The sequence below is a fragment of the Ammospiza caudacuta genome, chromosome 13 (assembly GCF_027887145.1).
Source record: "Ammospiza caudacuta isolate bAmmCau1 chromosome 13, bAmmCau1.pri, whole genome shotgun sequence".
NCBI lineage: Eukaryota > Metazoa > Chordata > Aves > Passeriformes > Passerellidae > Ammospiza > Ammospiza caudacuta.
In genome coordinates, this window is record NC_080605.1 from 6,205,299 (window position 1) to 6,224,079 (window position 18,781).

The following is an 18,781-nucleotide window of genomic DNA, read 5'->3' on the forward strand; positions in this document are numbered from 1 at the left end:
CCTCCCCTATTCCCTTTCTTTTAAGTGGAGAGATCAAATTTAGCTGGATGTTTTATTGGAACTCATAGGGCTTGGCTCAAACGCCAACCGCTGGCTCTCGCTCATTACTGAAATGATTCACTCAGTCTGATTCTATTCAAATCCTGGCAAGTTAATATTCCACTTTACAGTTTATCACCTGCTATCAGAGCTCTGGTGCCTCCTTAAAGCTCCAGGGTCTCCTTCAGTCCCAGGGGACAGTGCAGCACCTCCTCTCTCACTTCCTCTGTGCTGCCTTTAATTCTCCATACACAGAAACACAACCCAGCTCTGCAATCACAGCTTTCAACATCAACTTGTTTTTAGTTTTCTTTTACATGCTTTGGAACCTTTTTTTTTACTCATATCACAAGGCTATTTGGAGTGGTAAGTCCTGTGATTCCACTCACCACGATTTGTTGTATACCTGTGTGCTTCATCCCTCCTGTTTATGATGAGGTGAGCAACATAAAATTTTATCTTATAAAACAAATCCAGTCAAAGAGTCAGGTCTGTCAAGAAGGGGCTTTACTGACTTGCAGAGACCTGGCAATACATGCTGAGTGTAAAATATTTCACGGGAAACGGCTAAAAGTTCTTTTGCATGGTAGTTGTCCTTGTTCTGGGTTTGCTGGCATGTAACTAAATTTCATCTTACCAGCATTATTTTAATAATCTGTGCTGTTGTTCTTTTGCACAATATATTTCTTAAATTCCCTCTGCATTATCTGCAGGAAGGTGAACACACACAATGTTCCTACAAAAACCTTTGCTGAGGTCTCTACTGTCCCCAAAGCTTTAGTGCCACCAAGGTTACTCTGGTAAGTAAATATGCACTTGTTTCCTTGGAACACCATTCCCAACCTCATCCCAACCTCATAGCACAGCATAACCCTCTCCATCAAGGAAAAGCTAGGCCCCTGTCAGGGAGCTTTGCTTTAGGGCACTGAAGCATATTTTCTCCACCAAACCTGTCAAATTGTGTTCTTTATACTCCAGCTTGTTTTTTTTTATTTCCTGTGCTTTAAAAATACCCAAGTAGATTTCCAAGCTGCTCTGCAATTGTTTCAGATCTATATGGGGTGAAAGAGCAATCCATGCTCCTATGGAACAGTGCTAATACAGTGACTATTCTGCACATTTAGTATATAATACATAAAATTGTCGTTTTGTCTGTTCCCTATGTAAAATGTACCTCATGTCAGAGAGCCAATGACATTGGAAAATCCCTCCCAGCCCATGGAGTCCCAGCTGTGCCCAGTGCCCACCTTGTCCCCAGCCCAGAGCCCTGAGTGCCACCTCCAGCCCTTCCCGGGACACCTGCAGGGATGGGCACTGCAAAGCTCCCTGGGCAGCCCCTGCCAAGGCCTGAGCAGCCTTTCCATGGGCAAATTCCTGCTGGTGCCCACCCTGAGCCCAGCCTGAGGCCGTTCCCTCTGCTCCTGTCCCTGTTCCTGGGAGCACAGCCCGGCCCCCCGGCTGTCCCCTCCTGGCAGGGAGTTGTGCAGAGCCACAAGGGCCCCCTGAGCCTCCTTTGCTCCAGGCTCAGCCCCTTCCCAGCTCCCTCAGGCCCTGCTGGGGCTCCAGCCAGGATAGCATCCTAGTGCTATACAAAGAGCAGGGTATAGACCTGCCAAAGGTGCCTTTATCACCACATTTTAAACTTTCATAAATACAGAAAGACTCTTCAGAAAGCACTAAAGTCAAGTCAGCAGCCAAAGTGCCAATGTCCTGCGCCCAGCAGCGCGGCCCGGCCCGGCCCCAGGCTCGGCGCCGCGGTTGCCCGGTAACCGCGCCCGGGCCCTCAGCGTCTGTGACGGCGCCGCGGCCTCAGCGCCCGCAGCCGCCCCGATGCTCATTCGCACTTGGCTTTTCGCCACGCGAACTGTTCGCAGAGATTGGTCTCTACGAGTACTATGATTTCGTGGAGAATTGGTCTCTGTGAGCGACTCCGAAATTTACAAAACATTCGTCTTTGTGAGGGACTCCTAAATTCGCAGAACATTGGTTTCTGTGAGGGAGTCCTGAACTGCCAAAGCATTGGTCTTTAGTTTTTTTTTAAGGTAAAGACTGACTCAAGTTGTACTTTCTGGTTTTGTCACATCTGTGCTCTGAAAGAGAATGCCAAAGGGAAATACAGGATGGGATAATGCCAGTCTTCAGTGCGGTGGCATGTACAGCTGAGGGGATGAACAATACATGGTCTGCTGATGGTGCTTTTTTCTCACCGAAGAAATGCAACATTTCCTAAATATGCTAGTCTATACATTTTTTCCTATAGTATGTATTTAAACTACTTATAGGTCAATGAGTTCTGTTCAAGTTTCAGTGGGTTGTTATGAATCTGGATATTAAAATTATTAAGTAGATGCCCCTGAAATAAGGTGCAAAACGGGACCATGTGCCAAAGTCAATAGTTTGGACTTTATGGAACAGTAAATGTGAGGAAGAGAGAGGGAGAAAGAAATAGAAAAAGGAGGGGGGAGGGAGGGGGCTGAGAAGGAGGGAATAAAGAGTGACAGAGACAGATTTAGTAGAAAATATCACCATTCCATGGATCCCATCCCATCCCATTCAGTCCTCTTCTGGTCTTCTCTGTGGTGAGGTCTCACAAAATGTGAGACTCCAATGGATTAATGCAGATTTGGGCAAGGTGGGACTGCCCAGGTACCTCCCTGGGATGGGGCAAGTTTGGCTCTGTCTCTTACTACTCTCAAATAATATAAAATCTTTAGCACCAGTATGTCCTTTGAGTCTGCCATGAATTGGGTTGTGGATTTTCAGATCTGCTGTGTTTCTCTGCATGCCATGCAGTCATCTGGTGCAAGGCCTCAGGAATGGCTCTGGGGGCACTTTGGAGGTCTTTGCTGGGTTATGACACCCCCTCAGCTGCCCCTCATGGGAATGTCCCCTGGATGTGGCCTTCTGGGGCTGGGGGGTTTTACAGCTGAGCCAGTTTGTCTGAGGGAGGATGGGTGTCCTCTGCCCCTTACCAGAGGTTGTGCCTCACCCCCAAAATTTCCTCCTTCCCCCTCTGTGGATGGGAAGTTTGTGTGCCAACCTGGCCTCAGCAGACGAGTCTGTGGCTATGACTTCCCCAGCCTGAAGGCAGAGAGAGCTGATTTTCAGGACAGCTGCTGGATTTGACTTTAGTGGGGATATATTTTTCTCCCTCAGCCTTGTTCACTTCTCCCCAGACCTGAGCTAACAGGACAATAGTGTCAGCTTTATTTTGTCTCAAGTTCCCTTAGGCAGCTTAACTCCCAGTGCCAAGTTCCAGTCAGGAGGCATTTTCAGGGAAGGGTGCATTTGGGGGGTCTCAGCGTCTTTATTCAATTTTGTCACAATGGGCAAAAAGTCCTTTATAGCAATATTTAAGGCATTAGCCATAACATTCTAGTCTCTCACAAGTCCTGTGAGGAGCAGCTGAGAGAGCAGAGGTCATTTAGCCTAAAGAAGAGAAAGTCCATTCAAGCTGTTTTTAAATAACATTTAAGCTACAGTTTTGTTCTAAGCATTATTAATGTTCAGCATTTTAGCTCCAGGTTTCAGTACAATCAATCTTTAAACTGCCAAGGTACCCATATAGTTGCAATAAAGTCCAACTTGAGGCCTAACAACACTAGCTACTTCTGCCTAATGAGCATTTAGCTGCTTTCAAATCATATAAAACCTTTAGCACCAGTACATCCCTTGAGTCTGTCATGAATTGGGTTCTGGATTTTCAGAGTTCCCTTGTTCCTTCCAGTTCTGTTGAGGCATCATCGATAATCTGTGACATCATCCTTTCAAAATGGCGTATGGATTCCGGGGAAGGATACCAAAGCCTCCTTTTATATTCAGGGACAAAATGAACCCCGATATTGTGAGTAGGCACTGGGGCTGTGTTAAGGCTGGAAACTGCCCTGCTCTCCCTGCTCTCCCTGCCCCTGTTGGCCAGCAGTGCTCTGAAGCTGCAGAGCCCCTCCCCAGCCCTTTGTGCCGTGCTCCTGTTGCTGGGGCTGTCCTGGTGCAGTAGGGAACACTGTGGGAAGTGTCAGGGACAGCCCAGCGCCTTGCCTGGCTGTGCCAGCAGAGCCAAGGGAAACCAATGTACAGCTGAAGCCCTCAGCATGGGCTTCTTTCCTTCCCCTTTGCCACAGCCATTCCTTCTGTCAGGCTGGGCACTCACCTGTGCTGCTCTGACCATCCTGCCCTTGGGCACCCGGGCACGTGAGGGGGAAAGCTCAAACTCTGCCCAAAGCCTTGAGAGCCACGGCTGGTCCCAGCTGGAAGAGCTCCCAAGGCAGCTGTTCCCTCCCAGCTCCTGGGTGGGCACAGATGCAGCCCTGCAGGCAGCACTGGATGGAGCCAGGGCCACAAAGGTCCCTTGCTGTCTGCAGCTCACTTGGCTGAAGATGCCCCACTGCTGAGGCTCTGCCAAGGAGATCCCTCTGTTTTCTTCTGTCCAGGGCTCTGTCAGCCCACACAGAGAAAACCAATGCTAATTGATAGAGAGAGCTAAAACTTGGACACATTCCTGTGCACCTCACTCTTGGTACAGCTTTTCTTGCTTGCTTCCCTTGGATTCAGCCAGCAGTGCTATCTCCTGGCTGTGAGTTTTGAGTGTTGTGCAGGGATGGAGTTTGGGCAGTTCTGAGAGCTCCTCCCCACTCTCTGAAAAGGCCACTGCCTCAATCCAGGGAAAAGTAAGAGGAAACAAATGCCCAAAGAGCAGAAATCCCCAACCATGTCCCATCAAATCACAGAGAGACTCATGGGACACAGCCATGTGGCTGGAGTATGTGTATTGCACTCTGTATTATTAATTTATTGGTGCTAAGTATTTCAGCAGGAAACTTCCAGGGCTTCCAGAACGGTGCTAGTGGCTGTAATCACAAATTATTCATCAGTGCCACTTGTTCAAGGAAAGCCTTTCTGAACAAGCACATCTCTGACGTTCTTGCTGGTTTTTGTTGGGGGTTTTTTTTGGGGGGGTTTTTGGTTTTTTTTTTGTTTTTTTTTGGTTTTTTGTTTTTTTTTTTGTTTTTTTTTTTTTGTTTTTTTTTTTTTTTTGCCTTTCAGCCGCATCGCTCGAATTACGAGAGGGATCAGATAATCAAGATGAGGAAGGACTTCGGCATTACCTGGCGTTATCTGCCTGGTCTTATCAAACTTCTGGAAAAGGATGATGCTATTCCAAAGGTAGCCTTTTCCTGCTCTTTTCCTTTAACATTAAGTTTGAAGAGGGTTTCACATGAAGTTTGAAGAGGGTGTGTACTTGTGACAGGCTCGCCTCCAGCAAAATACCTCAGTGTCCAGGTCCTGTTGTCATTGCAAACTGCTGGCAGTGGTGGACTGGGAGTCCTGATCTGCACTAAGCCAACACAACTGACCTCTGCTGAAGCTGCTGGGCTGTGCTGGAGTGTAGCTGCCATTGCTAAAACCATGGGGGGAAGGCTGGGGACACAAAGACACAAAATTGCCATTGGCCATTCTGCTGAAGGAGCCACCTCTTGCTTTGTTTGGTGTGGTCACCATCAAATGCTTGGGGGTCACAGGATTCTCTCCACAGTGGCAGCGTTGGCCTTTGAAGGGCAAGGATCTGAAGGAATTACTTCAAATTTAGCAAAACAATTTTCATTACTGCTTTGGGTTGGAACAATGTGTTGGACCCTGGTGAGGTGTTAGATTTTTCAGGCTGCCAGATGTACAGGGGACTCACCTCCCCTTCCCTCTTATCCTCCTTCCTTTTTGGTCAGGTAAGGTTGTCAACCCCATCCCTGTCCCAGCTCACAGAAACACCCAACAAACTGACCTGAACAAATCCAAACTACAAACAACACATAGAACCAACAAATTCCATTCTTTCACTTAAAAACCTTTTGGCTTCAGTCAAATATCACCTCATCTCTCACACCTCCTCTAGTACTGTTCTTACTGATTCCTAAGTTCTAGATCAGAACAGGTATTTGCAGTTGTGTGGGCCTCAGTTTCCTTGTCTCAGAGTAAAGGATACCCCAAAATTGAATCTGATGTAATTACTCCATGAGTGCTCAGTCAGTGCTCCAGTGGGCACAGGGCTGTGCTTAAGGAAAGTACTGCCTGGCATTCTGGAGAAGGAAAGCTGGAGAAATAAAAAGAGCAACTTAGCTTGAGCCTGCCCTAAGCAGATCAAGCAGTTCTTGATCAGCTCAGAGCAGAGGTGGGCGAGCCACTGTTTGCCCAGTGTGGGCAGGGCAGACATGCTCCCCAAGAGTCTGTGCTTCACTGGGGATCAGTGTAAGGGATCCTTCATGAACCTTCCTCCCAGCAGCTGAACCTCTCCCTGCTCTCTCTCTCCTCTGCAGCCACCTCCCCCAAAACGGAATGTGTTGGCGGTTTCCCCACGAGAGCTGGTATTTCACAACTTCGTTGCTCATGGGGTCTCTGAAATGGTGCTGTCTCTCATTAATCAGGACAAGGTAAGTGCTGGCACCTGGAGCTTTAACACTGTGCTGGAAGAGGAGAGTGCTGTCCTTCCCCGAGTGTGCAGCAAAGCAAGTTATCTGCTGCAGCACATCCAGAAGAAAATGTCTCAGCACCTTTGCTCTGCAAGATTGTGGAAATTTTCCTGTGCTGGGAGCTGTCCCCTGATTTTGGCCATGCAGTGATGGTATCTATCCCAAAAGAGTTTCCTGCCCTTGAAAGCTGGATTGATAGGAATGTTGAGGCCTCTACAGTTCCTACCTGCTCTTGAGCTTTGCCTTGAGTCTATACCACATCCTGTATCTCCTTGGTTAATCTTGGCTCCTGGTAGGAATCTCTGCCTCTCTCAGACTGTTTGGCTCCCTTTGTGCAGCTCACAGTCAGCTCAGGGGCTGAGTCTTCTCCACTTTATGCTGGAATCCCTTCTCATTAATGGCACTGGCACTGCAGGAAACGTGTTCTGAAAGAGCCCTGCAATCAGACGGATGGAGCAGAGGCAGTGGGAGCCTTTAGGTGCCACTTCAGGCTCCTGCTAAGTTTCATTCAGCTCTGCTCAGCTTTTCCAAAAGCAACACGGTGCTCTGCTTTCCCTTTGGAGAACCACAGCACATCCAACGCTCCTGGAGGTTTCCACCTTCAGTTGTGATTGTTTTGCAGTTTCCCAAGAGAGTTGAGAGGGAAAAAGTTGAAAAATGTCTCCAGTTGTGTTCCAGTGTAAAGGGGAAAATGAAGACCATTGGGATTTCAGTCAGGGAAACATTTCTCAAATGAGCCTTGTGCCAAGAGTGGGCTGGTGGGAAAAGACAAAAATCATCTGGTTTAGACTTTTTGAGAGCATTTTGGTGTTCAGGTGTTGATGATACCTGTGTGCTAGAAAATGCATATTTGCTGTGTCTGTGAATCCCAGAGGGCAGAACCTGGCCTGCTGGCTGCAGGCAGGAATGCCCAGCAGCCCAGCTTGCCTGCACAGGCAGCAGGAAGCCCTGAAGAGCCAAGATTGGCTTTTCATACTGGACCCACACTGTCAGTCAGTGCTGGTCATGTTTCTCCAGGCAGAAAATGCCTTTGAAGCCCACAGTCAATAGGCACAGCCTGTGTGTGTTTCCATCACTTTTGGCAAGCTGATTGCTCTCATGGCTTTATGATTCTTTCTTGCTGCTTTACTGCTCATTTAAATTCTCTTTGCCATCTCCTTGTTTTAGGGATTGTCTTGTTGTGTTCCTTCTTTTGCTTTTCAGATTTACTTTTATTCCCAGGAAGGCCACAATGGTTTGGTCTCCTCTCTTGCTGCTCTGCCTGCATGACTCTATCCCCAGAATGTCCCTACCCAAACCAGATCTGCTAGAAGGGAATTTTTTCCTTCCGCCAGGACAATTTGATGTTTTGCTTTCAGGTAGCACATTCCCCCCTGGAACACGACTACATGGCTGTGTGCAGGCAGAAGCCAGCAGGTTTTCTGGCCTTGTGGAATATACAGATGACTTGGTTCAGGTGCTCTGTCTCCATCCTGCTGGTGCTGACCTGCTCGGCCCTTCCTTCCCACCAGGCACTGCCCAACTGCCCCAGGCCACAATGCTGGAGGCAGACAGGAGGGATTCAGGCTCACCCTTGTGAATGATGTGCCTGTGCCTGCACAGCTGAAAGTGCTTTGGGAAAGGGGCCAAGGAGGGATGTCACCAGGGCACAGACAGGGCTCCTCTAGTCCTGTTTCCACAAGTGGCAAAGTCATCATTTCCTGTCTTTGCTGCAGATTGCTCGGATGGTGAAGGTCTCCATGGAGAGCAGCCCTTATTTCCAGCTGGCATGCCCCAGTGATGTGTACCACATCGTGCCACCGGGCGCCTCTGCCCCTGTGCGCATCCGCTTCACCCCCGACGAGAACAAGGTGAGGCTGGAGGGGCCAAAGCACACAATGATCTCCACAGCCATTGTTTTCCCTGCACTCTGGCTCCAGCCCATTGCATGCTGTGAGCTGGGCTCCAGGCCTAGGCAGGCAGCTTGCAGCCAGTCACACCTTGGCACTGCTGGCAGGCACTGCAGCCAGGCCTGACAGGCTCTGCTTCCCCTCCCTGCACATCCCTGAGCATTGCCAAGGGAAGATGCACAGAAAACAGGATGAAAATGACAGAGAGGTGTTGACAGATGTTCGGCCATCTCTAGGTCCAGTGGAAGGGGTTTCATTATTATGGAAAACACTTGAAGGACAAAGAGGTCAGAGAGCTTTCCTCCTTCCTGACTGCCAACAGCCTCCCTGCCTCGCCCTGGGCTGGAGCAAAGATGGTGCTTTTTCACCCCTCTGTTCTCCAGCCTTGCAGCTGTGCTGTCTCAGAGCACAAGTGAGCCTGGCACAGCTGCAGGGCCAGGGCAGAGGAGGTGCTGTGCCCGTGAGCCCAGCCTGGCACAGGCACACTGGGCTCTGGGTGCCCTTGGTCAGCAGCAGGTTGCTGAGCTGCAGGGCACTTGGACACCTGCCTGAAGGAGCTGGTGTAGGGCAGGTACAACACCTGCAGGCAGAGCTGTGGGCCCAGAGCCCGTGGCAGTGACTCTGTCTTCATGCCTGGCACTGTGCTTGCTCTGTCAGCTGGCACCCATTCCGTGCCAAAGGTGCTTCTGCATGGAGGTTTGAACAGCAGTGCTGAGGCCCTGGCAAGTCTGATCTCAGTGCTGGCATCTGGAGGCTTGTTCATACAGAAGGGTTTAGGACATGGCATGGAAGGGAGGAAGCCTTGCAGGCAAACAAAGAGAGGCTCTTTCCAACAGCATCCTGCAACCTCTTAGCACTGTTCTTCTCCTGACCTGGCTGGAGAGGCAAAGTTAGAGGGGAGTTCTGAGCCAACTGATGTTTCTGCACCAGGCCAGAGGTGCAGGATCTCTTTGAGTGCAGGAGTTTTCTCATCTTCTTTTTGCTGCTTAGAGTCAGTTTAACACTTTGTCCTATTCTCAGACAGTGGGAATATAGAAACTTGAAGAGGAATGTCCTGTGTTCCCTAGCTCCATGTTCCTTAGAAGGAACTTAGGAATTACTTAACATCATTAAAATTTGTCAATGAAAATTATGGTGGCCTAGGGCAGTTCTCCGTATGACCCAAGTGACACAAGAGCTTAATGCCACTGGGATAGGTTTTGCAAAGTGCACTGGTGCCTTTAAAACGTGACTTAGTAGTAGAACTCAGTGTTCATTTTGGGGTGGAATAGGTAAATTGATGCCATGGATGAGTTACAGGAAATGGTTTTTCTTCTGTCATGGGGATGGCACAAAATGCCCTGTGCTGAGCCAGTTTCTTTTCCTGCAGAATTATTCCCATGAGCTCACCTGCGTCACTGCCAAGGAGAAGATAGTTGTGCCAATTCGGGCCATTTTTGCCCGAGCCATCCTGGACTTCCCTGCCCAGGTGGAGTTCTCAGAGTGTCCGGTCAAGCACACGACCCAGAAGATTCTGCTGGTTCGCAATGTCGGTAACCGGACAGCTCATTACCAGCTGAGCACCGAGAGGTGAGGCAGCTCATCTGTCCTTGTGCAAAGGATATCTGTCACCTTTGGGTGATGGCAGAGTTGGGAAAGAGCAGCAAAAGGAACCAGAGCATCAGAGCTGCAGCCCTGGCTGGAAGTGAGCAGGCAAGCCATGAAGTCACCCCCACGAGTGTTATTCCCATCCTGCCATCAGAGGGCAGGAATATGTAACATGGGGCAGCAGTGGGAATGGAATGGAATGTAGTGCTGAAGTGTGGCCATGGATTCCCTTAACTGACAGCTTCTCTGTTCTGGTGGAATTTCTGGCAAAAGAATAAGAAGAAAATCCTGTGCCTTGCCCCCAGCAGGCACTGATCCCCCGAGCCCCAGCAGGGACCTGCAGCAGTGCTGGCATCAGCCCCAGGGCAGATGCAGGAGCACGTGCACCAATCTGGCTCTGGGGCTGCTGGGGCCTTGTCTTTCCTCCCCTCCCTCCAAAGTCTCACGTCCAGCACATGAACATTGCTGGCCCAAGGCTTCTCCATCAGCCAGTGATGTTCTCACCAGTGGGAATGGGAACAGCTCAGCCCATCATTGCAGCAAGAGGTTCTTCATGAGCTGAACCTGAAGCAAGTGACATGAAAAAAGCTCAGCTTGCCAGATGTTCTCTTTATTTTTGTGTGTGATGCATTCATCACCAAACTGCCCAGAACACACTTTTAAGTGACAGATTGACCACCAGCAAAGCACCAAGGCCAGCAAAGCACCAAGGCCAGGAACTTTTGTTTCCTCAGCGGGGCTGTAGAAGAGCACAAAGCCCAGCAGCTGCTGGGCAGGAGCACATTTCCCCTGAGCTGTCCCTGAGCATCAAAGCATGGAGTCTTGTGCTTGTCAGGCAAGAGCTCTTTACCTGGTGACGAATCCTGATTGCTCCTGTTAAATCCAAAGTGCACCAACACATTTGCATTAACATTTCCAACACGTTGAACAGAGTTTCTCTGCTGGGCCAAGCAAACATTACCAGCCTGCATGACAAGCCACAGCCCCAGACTGCATTGCTGGTAAACTCACAGAAACTTCCTGTTCTGCTTCCCTGATGTGCTCCTGCTCATGGTGCTGCATTTAGCTGGGATGGGATCCTTTAGACTGTAAATGTCATCCTCCTTTTGGCTTTCCATGTCACTCTATTGCTCTAATCTGCATTTGCACTCTTTCAGAGCTTTGACTGCTCCTTTTCTTGGAGAGCTTTCATTGAAATGCTGATAAAATGTGCCCATTTTAGGCTAGATCAGGATGTTTTCAAGGCAAAATAAACCAAAGAACAACACTGCAAATTCAACTGTAACTATTCCTTGGTCTTGAAGGAAAAGTTCCTTCTCCCTGTCTGATTCCTAGGCTGTAATATCCCAGGACAGGTAGTGCCCTAACATTTGCATCTCCTGAGAGGAGGTTTGTAGGCAGCAGGAAAAGAGAAATTCCTGAGGCAGTCAGTGTCAAGTTGTGCATGCAGATAGCTCTGAACCCTCTCTGTGCTTTTCATAAACCATTCTCTGATGGGATTGCTGGCAGTGGGACCCTTGAGCCTCATTGCAGAGAGCTGGATGCAGAGTATGGGGGAGATGAGGCCATTTTACCCCCAGGATCTTGTGAGGGCTGGATCTCCTCAGCAGTGGCTCAGTGGCTGTTTCTGACCCTGTCTGTTCTGCCTTCTGCTGCCTGTGCTTGGTTTGCTCCCTGCTTGCCCAAGGGAGCTGCAGTGCAGAAGGAATCTCATGGCCAGGTGTCCCCCCAGCCCTGACCCCTCTCTTTGTCTTGCAGACCTTTCTCCGTGGTGCCGACCTCAGGAATTCTGGGTGCCGGTGACACCATGCGGGTGACAGTGAGATTTCACGCGCTGACCAACGGGGACCATTTTGGGTCCCTGGCAGTGTGCTGCAACCCAGGTGAGTGCTGGGCCCTGCATGGGCACAGGACAGTTCTCCACCATGGCTCCCTGTTGTCCCTCCCCCTGCATTCCCTCTAGAGGTGCCTCCCCTGTTCAGCTTTACCCCAAAGAAAACTGAAAACTCCTTGGTGTTCAGGGGCTTGAGAAAGTGGATTCCCTCTAACGGGCAAAGATTTTTGACTCCTGTTTTGCTGGGAGTTGCTGAGTGGAGGAAGGAGGATCCCTGATGCTCCACTACCATGTGGCTATGCCTGGTGAAGTTTTATTTTATTCCTGGGCAGTGCTGTATGTGAGGTCTCCATCAGACTCTCTCCAATGCAGTGGATTTCTTGCACACCTCTCTCCCATATGCTGCTTCTCCACTGGCTTGTCACACATCCTTTTTCTATGGGGCCCTTACACATATATGTAGTTTCTGTCTAGTAACACTTTCAGGCCCTCAAGTTTCTGTTTGGTGACAAGACAAATTTTTCCCTGTGCCCATTTCCCAGGCTGTTCATGTTGTTACAAACCTCTCACATCTATCTCTCATTTGATTTCTAGACTGAGGAATCCCATTTCACTCTTAGTGTAGAAGCTGCTCTGTACTTATTATTCTTTCCTTTGTCCCTTTTTTATTTGATGTGCAATGGTTCAGCTTGGTTTTTGAGATCAGAACAATGTAAAATATTTCAAGACTGATGTGGCTGTGGGTTTGGACAGGGAGATGATGATGATTTTCATGGTGTTCATTTTAGAGTGGTTTGTCATATTGCAGAGCCAGGCTGGTTGTGTTTCCTGACCTGTGTCCCCTCCTGCTGTGGGCTGTCACTTCACTTGTTCCTCTGGGCCTCCTTTTGCTGCCCACCTGCCTCCAGGCATATTTGCTGGTCAGCCAGAAGGGATCCAAGGGATCAGGAGAGACAGGAGTCTCGTGGGATGCCCGGGTGTAGATTTCATTTTTCTCCCGGCTGATTTACGACCGGAGATAGCTCAGGGACGCCACTTGTAAGGTTTTCTGTGCTCTTTAGGTGGCCTGGAAAGGCCCAGGGATGGCCTTGAAGAGCCCGGCGCTTCAAAGGACGAGGAGGGACTTCTGATCTTGTCTCGGTCTTGGTGTTTATTAATTGTTTATCTAAAAGATTTTCTTTCAGCCCGACAGAGGTCTGCACAGCAAGTCAGCCATGAGCACACTGCGAGCCCCCGGGGCGGTCACCTATCTTTATACCCTAAGTTACGTGTACAATATTTATCATTTCTCCCCAATACCTTCTACCCTTATTAACCGGTGCACTTCTAGTAACAACCAATCCCAAAGTTCCACCACCACCACAGAAGATGGAGGCCAAGAAGAAGAAGAAGAAGAACAGGACACACCCCAATTCCTCCATCTTACTTCTTTAGACCCTCCTGTACCAAAATCCTAAACCCTGTGTTTTACACTCTAATTAATTTATCCCTTCACCATTCACCCAGTGAAACCTTCCCAGTCCTCATACAGGTCTCGTCTCCTGTGTAGGATCAAAGCCCTGCCACCAGACACTTCTGGCAGCATTCCAGGACTCCCGAGCCCCCCAAGGGTGGTCTCGGCCTCTCTGCACCTCCATCCTGAGGTGCTGAGATCCCACACCCGGGGAGACCCTGGGCAAGGCAGGACTGAACAGGGCTCCTCAGCCCTGTCACCTGAAGGACTTGGATGCAGAAATCCCAGTGATCTGGGTGGGTCACCAGAGCACACTGACCAATCTCACTGTCCATATTGTCACCTTGGGGCCAAAAATCTCTACAAATACACTCAGAAATAAGGGCTTTAAGGAGCTGCCCAGGACATCCTCACACTCTACACACAGAGCTATCAGGATGTGACAAATGGACTGATCCAAAGAACTGCTCATTCAGATAAAAACTGGGACACCTTCTTCTGTGCCCTGTGGTTTGTTCTGTTCCTTGTGCTTCCATCAGCCAGTGAGCTGAGAAAAGACTCCCCTTTGCTTTGTTCCAGGTGAAGAAAGTATCCAGATAAAGCTCCATGGAGATGCTGTAGAACTCGATATTGTGTTGAGCACAAATTCCGTGGATGCTGGCAAGATTTTCATCACCAAGTCATATCAGACAACCGTGGTCATCAAAAACAGGAGTAACATCACAGCACACTTCCAGTGGAAGGCTCTTCTTTCTGACGAAGATGACAACGAAGAGAAGAGGAGGTTGGTTTGAAAGATACATTTCAGTGAGATATATATATATGGCCCAAGACTGAAACTAACGTGTGGCCTCAAGGGGGTGTTGGTGCTTTTGAATGGTTTGGGCCAAGTAAACCATCCCTGGCACTAGGGTGTGTGTCCCTGGGCTTCAGGAGCTCAGCACTCAGCATTCCAGTTCCATTTATACTCCAACCAGAAATGGCATTTTGGGAAGGAAAGGTTGATTGCAATGACTTATTTCCTCAGGTTCTAATTGGGCTCTTGTCTCTCTAATCTTCTTCCTACATGACCTGGCAACATTCCTAAATATTTCCTGAGTTGCCAGCTCCTCTTTCCAAAGGTGATACACCCTCTTTTTTTCCTTTAGTTCCTTCAAAAGCTCCTTTCTCATCCAGGCTGGTTGTCTTCACCCTCAGCTTGCCCTGTCAGTGTGTCATTCAGCACACAGGGACAGTCTGTTCCTGTGCCTTCAAGACTTCTTTCTTGAAGTATGTCCATGCTTCCTTTGTTTTAAGATCTGTTTCCCAAGGTACTCTCCAAATCAGTCTCTTGAACAGGCTGAATCTGCCCTCCAGAAGTCCAGAGTGGAAGTTTTGTTGGTGCCTGTCCTTGTTTCACCAAATATTGAGGACTCTATTATTTCACAGTCATTGTACCCCAGACAGTGGTGAGCAGATGAAGTTCATTTAGTTATTAGGGAATCTCCTGGGCATATCCACTACCTGAACCTCAGGGAGCCAGCAGACTGGCTGGATCCAGAATACACCCAGGGCCATCAGTTCCCCTTAGAAGGGAGTCACCTACTACCACTACCCTTCTTTTTTTTTCTTTTCTTCCTAATACTCGAGGCTGTGATCTGCTGACAGACAAAGTGCAACTGAGAGACTCTCCAGACAGAATTTTTTTCTTTAGTGTCATCTGCCAGACCTTCTGGATCCAGGGCCTCATACCTATTCTGTGAGGACACCTGGGTAGGTGGTGGGGGTCAGGAAGGAATTTTATTACCTCCTCAGGAGAGATTAATTTCTATTCCCCACTGTCTTTTAGGTCTCCTCCTTTTGCCTCATCACAGGAGAGGCAGGGCTTCTCTGACTCCTGCTGAGTTTTTCTGAGGGTTAGAAGAGTGTAGCTCCACCAGTTTATTTCTGTTTTGCTCTCCCAAATTCTCCTCAGCTTTTCATTTCTTCCTTCAGCTCTGCCACCGGACAGAGCAGATCATTCACCTGCTGACACCACACACAGATGTCTTTTGCACTAACCTCTGATATTAACCCAGGTTCAGACCCTCCCTGCAGCCAGGGGCCTGGACAGCTGCATCCTTCCTGGGTGTTTGAGTTAGTACACTCTTGCTGGCAGCAGCAGCAGCAATGGCTTTTCATCATTTGTAAAACATTGCTGGAAAAAAAAAAAAAAAGGCAGAAAGAAGAAATGAAAAAAAAAAGGCAAGCACCTCACAACCAGCCAAAAGACACAAGGAGCATGGCTGGCTGCACCCTTTTTGCTCAGCCTGATTGTGCCAACTGCCATGCAAAAACTGAAAAACTGTGCAAACTGCCATGCCCAAATTGCCGTGGCAAGCCCCTGTTTACTGTGGGCCAGGTCGCTCACACTCCCCAGAGCCATTTTGCATCACCTACAAAGGACCAGGAGATCGAACCTTGCCCACTTGAATGGCTGGTGAGATGGTCATTTAGTGCCCTGGGATTCTTGATTTTCCTCTGTTCTCTCTCTACTTCACAGTATTTGACTTCCATATAAGCTCTGTGTGTATAGAGAAAAACCCTTTACCTTCTCCAGCTACCTCCCTGGACTATTTATTTCCATTTTTTCCCACTTGCCTGCCTCAGCCTGAACTCCACGTGATCCATTTTTCCCTCAGAAGCAACTAAGTTTTCCCAGAGTAAACTTACACCTGGTTTTGGTTTTGTGGATTTTTGTCCAATTACATCTGTTTTCATGCTCGTTTGTGTCCTAGACTGTCACCAGGACATTTTGTTCTTCTTACTTCCAGTCTTCAGGATGGTTTTAGCTCCAATGCCACTGTCCTGCTGTCAGAGAAGCTTTTGAGATCTCAGAGCAGAGAGGACGTTTTTAGAAGAGAAGATAGTGTAGGATCCTTTCCCTCTCAGGATATTTGCTACCATGCACTGGGATGGGACCCAAAAAGCTTTGGATCATGAAACTCCAGGAGTTTGCTGTCTCCCTCCTGCAAAACAAAGTCCCTTCCCCTCTCAGAGACTCTGTTTTCATGCATATAAAACCTGCAATGTCACTGAAGGGATGCAGTGCCTGAATTCATCAATTTCCTTGGGAAGTGCTCTGGGATGCTCTTGGGAAAGGCAGAGTAGGGAACAGGGCAGGTTCAAAATGGAAGAAACAAAGAGTGATGCTGGTAACACGTAGCTGCAACCCAGCTTCATCTCCCGTTCCCAGGGAAGTGCTGCAGTGGGTGCTCTGTGACCTTTATCTGCATCCCCCAAGCAGCTCAGTGGGAGGAAAAGCCAGCTGAGGTGGTCGGTGGATTCTGCCTCAGTTTTGGCAGAGGCTTTGAGCCAGGAGATTTCTCTGGAGGGATGCTGGCTTTGGAAACCTCTCCTGAGCTTGCAAGTGTGGGCTGAAACTCCCTGCTGTGCCATTGAACAGCAAGTTATCCTCTGATCCATGTGGGACCCTCGTGGCTTGGGCTCAGCCTTTGCTGGGGAGCTGCTGCTCCTCCCCAAGTGCTTTGCTCTCCTGCACTCCCACTTCTCTCTGCAAATATGTGGCTCATGAAACCATCTGCTGGCCTTGTCTCTCCCTGTGGCTGCAGGCAGAGTCTTTTCCTGCACCCATCAGATGAGGACTGGCTGGAAAACTTCATGGAGGAGAAAGAAGTAGAGAAGGAGGTGGGCTTTTGTGAAGATCACACTACCCTCCTGAGAAGCAGGGTCCAGGAGATCAAGGCACAGGCGCAAAAAGACCCCCTGCTCTTCTCCAATGACTTTTTTTTCATTGAGCCAATGGTAAGTGACAGCTGAGAACCTCATTTTCTTCCTCCTCCTCTTCCTCTTCCTGCTCCCAAGCACCCTTTCCCCGGCTGCAGTCACTGGGCAGATCCTCAGCTGGCCCCATGTGCTGGCAGGGAGCACATGGAGTTTCTGGAGCGGCTGCAGAGCTCCCTGCTCAAAGCATTTGTGCCCTGCAGGCTCGAGGCAGGGCTGGGAGCCTGACAAAGCCCAGCTCTGCTGCCAGGCTGGAGCTCAAGGCCCTGCCTACGTGTCCTTGCAGTGTCCCAGGGAGCAGTTCCTGTAGGCAGGGGCTCCCCCCACACGTGGGGCTCAGCAGAGGCTGTTGGAGCACTGCCAGCTCACACACTGACCTGAAGCTTGCAAAGGTTCCCTGGCAAAAGGAGGCCAAATTCAGCCCAAGGTTAATGACAGAAATGCCAATCCCCTCCTGTAACCATGCCTTGCACTGTTTCTGAGTGTCCCTTTCAGTGTCATCTGTGAGCCTGGACACAAGGGTGGAAGGCTGAAATGGGCCTTTGGAGTTCTCCTGCACACAGGGACAGAAAACCTTTTCCTTTTCTGGTGATGCAAGCAAACTGCAACGTGCTCCCATCAACCAGAGCCCTGATTCTGAGTACTGGCATTGGGAGAGATGATGAATGCCTGGTGCCTGCACAGAGCAAAATCCCTTCTCATCTTGGAGTGAAGCCCAGAATAATCCCAACCTCTGCTTTCTTTCAAAACAGCTTAACTAATATCTGTATTTCAAGGAAGGGGATCATGTTCTCTTCTTGGTTACTCCTAGCCCATCTAAGGCCAAGAGCCACCAGTGCACAGTGGAAGTTACATCCCATGGAGCTGACAGCAGCATGATGGGACCAAGAGCTTGTGTCAGAGCAGCAGGAATATTGTGGAGAGTGGGAGCTGATCAGCTGAGCATTGAGAGCTTCCAGCGCTGTGTTGAGCTGGGTTTGGAGGCTTTCCTTGGCTCCTTGTGTTGTTCACTCATCACTGATGCTCTCAATCAAGGCTTACAGACCTGTGGTTGGAAACAAGAAATGTGAAGTTTGAAGAGCAATGTTTTGCTGTCTCTTTTTGTTGTAGGAGGGAAAAATTGGGCCCCATTGTTCGGCAAAAATCAAGGTGACCTTCGAACCCATGGAAGCACTGGAGTATGGAAGTGTGGCTTACTGCAGCATCTCAGGTGCAGCTCCTTTGCCCTGCTTCTCTCCCTCTCAGTGAAGCCATGGTGCCAGCCTGAGCCCACTGGGCTCCCATGGAACTGCTGGGAAGAGTCCCTGGTCAGCAGGGCAGTGCTGGCACATCCCCACTGGCCCTGCAGCTTCCATGGAGTCTCCTGTACAAGGCCAGGGCTCAGAATGCTGTGTCTGCCTGACTGATCCCAGAACAGCCCAGGCAGTGCAGGGAGAGGTTTCGTGCCATGGCTTTGCCAGCATTTCCTCAAAGGCCAGAGAACTCCAGAGCAGAACAGCTTTAGTGAACAAGCACTCAGCCCCTGCAGGCCCCTGGCCTCCAGGATGGGTCCATTTGCCATGGATCCATCATCAGGTGGTAGGAGCTGAGTTAGAAATGGGCTCCCTGAGCCTGGATCACCTCCCATGCCCAGACAGCAGCAGAGCAGAGGTGGCTGAGCCCCACTGAGCCCAGGCTGTTTGTAGAAGGAGCACCCTTGGCCAGCCCCTGCTTCTCTCCCTGTGTGGGAGTTGTCACCTTGCAGCTCTCACTCTGT

At 49.5% G+C, this 18,781-nt stretch overlaps 1 pseudogene; it reads left to right on the forward strand.

Moving 5' to 3' along the window:
• The first annotated feature begins 3,811 nt into the window (after window positions 1–3,811).
• LOC131563696 (hydrocephalus-inducing protein homolog) overlaps window positions 3,812–18,781 on the forward strand; it is a 69,424-nt pseudogene continuing 54,454 nt past the window's right edge.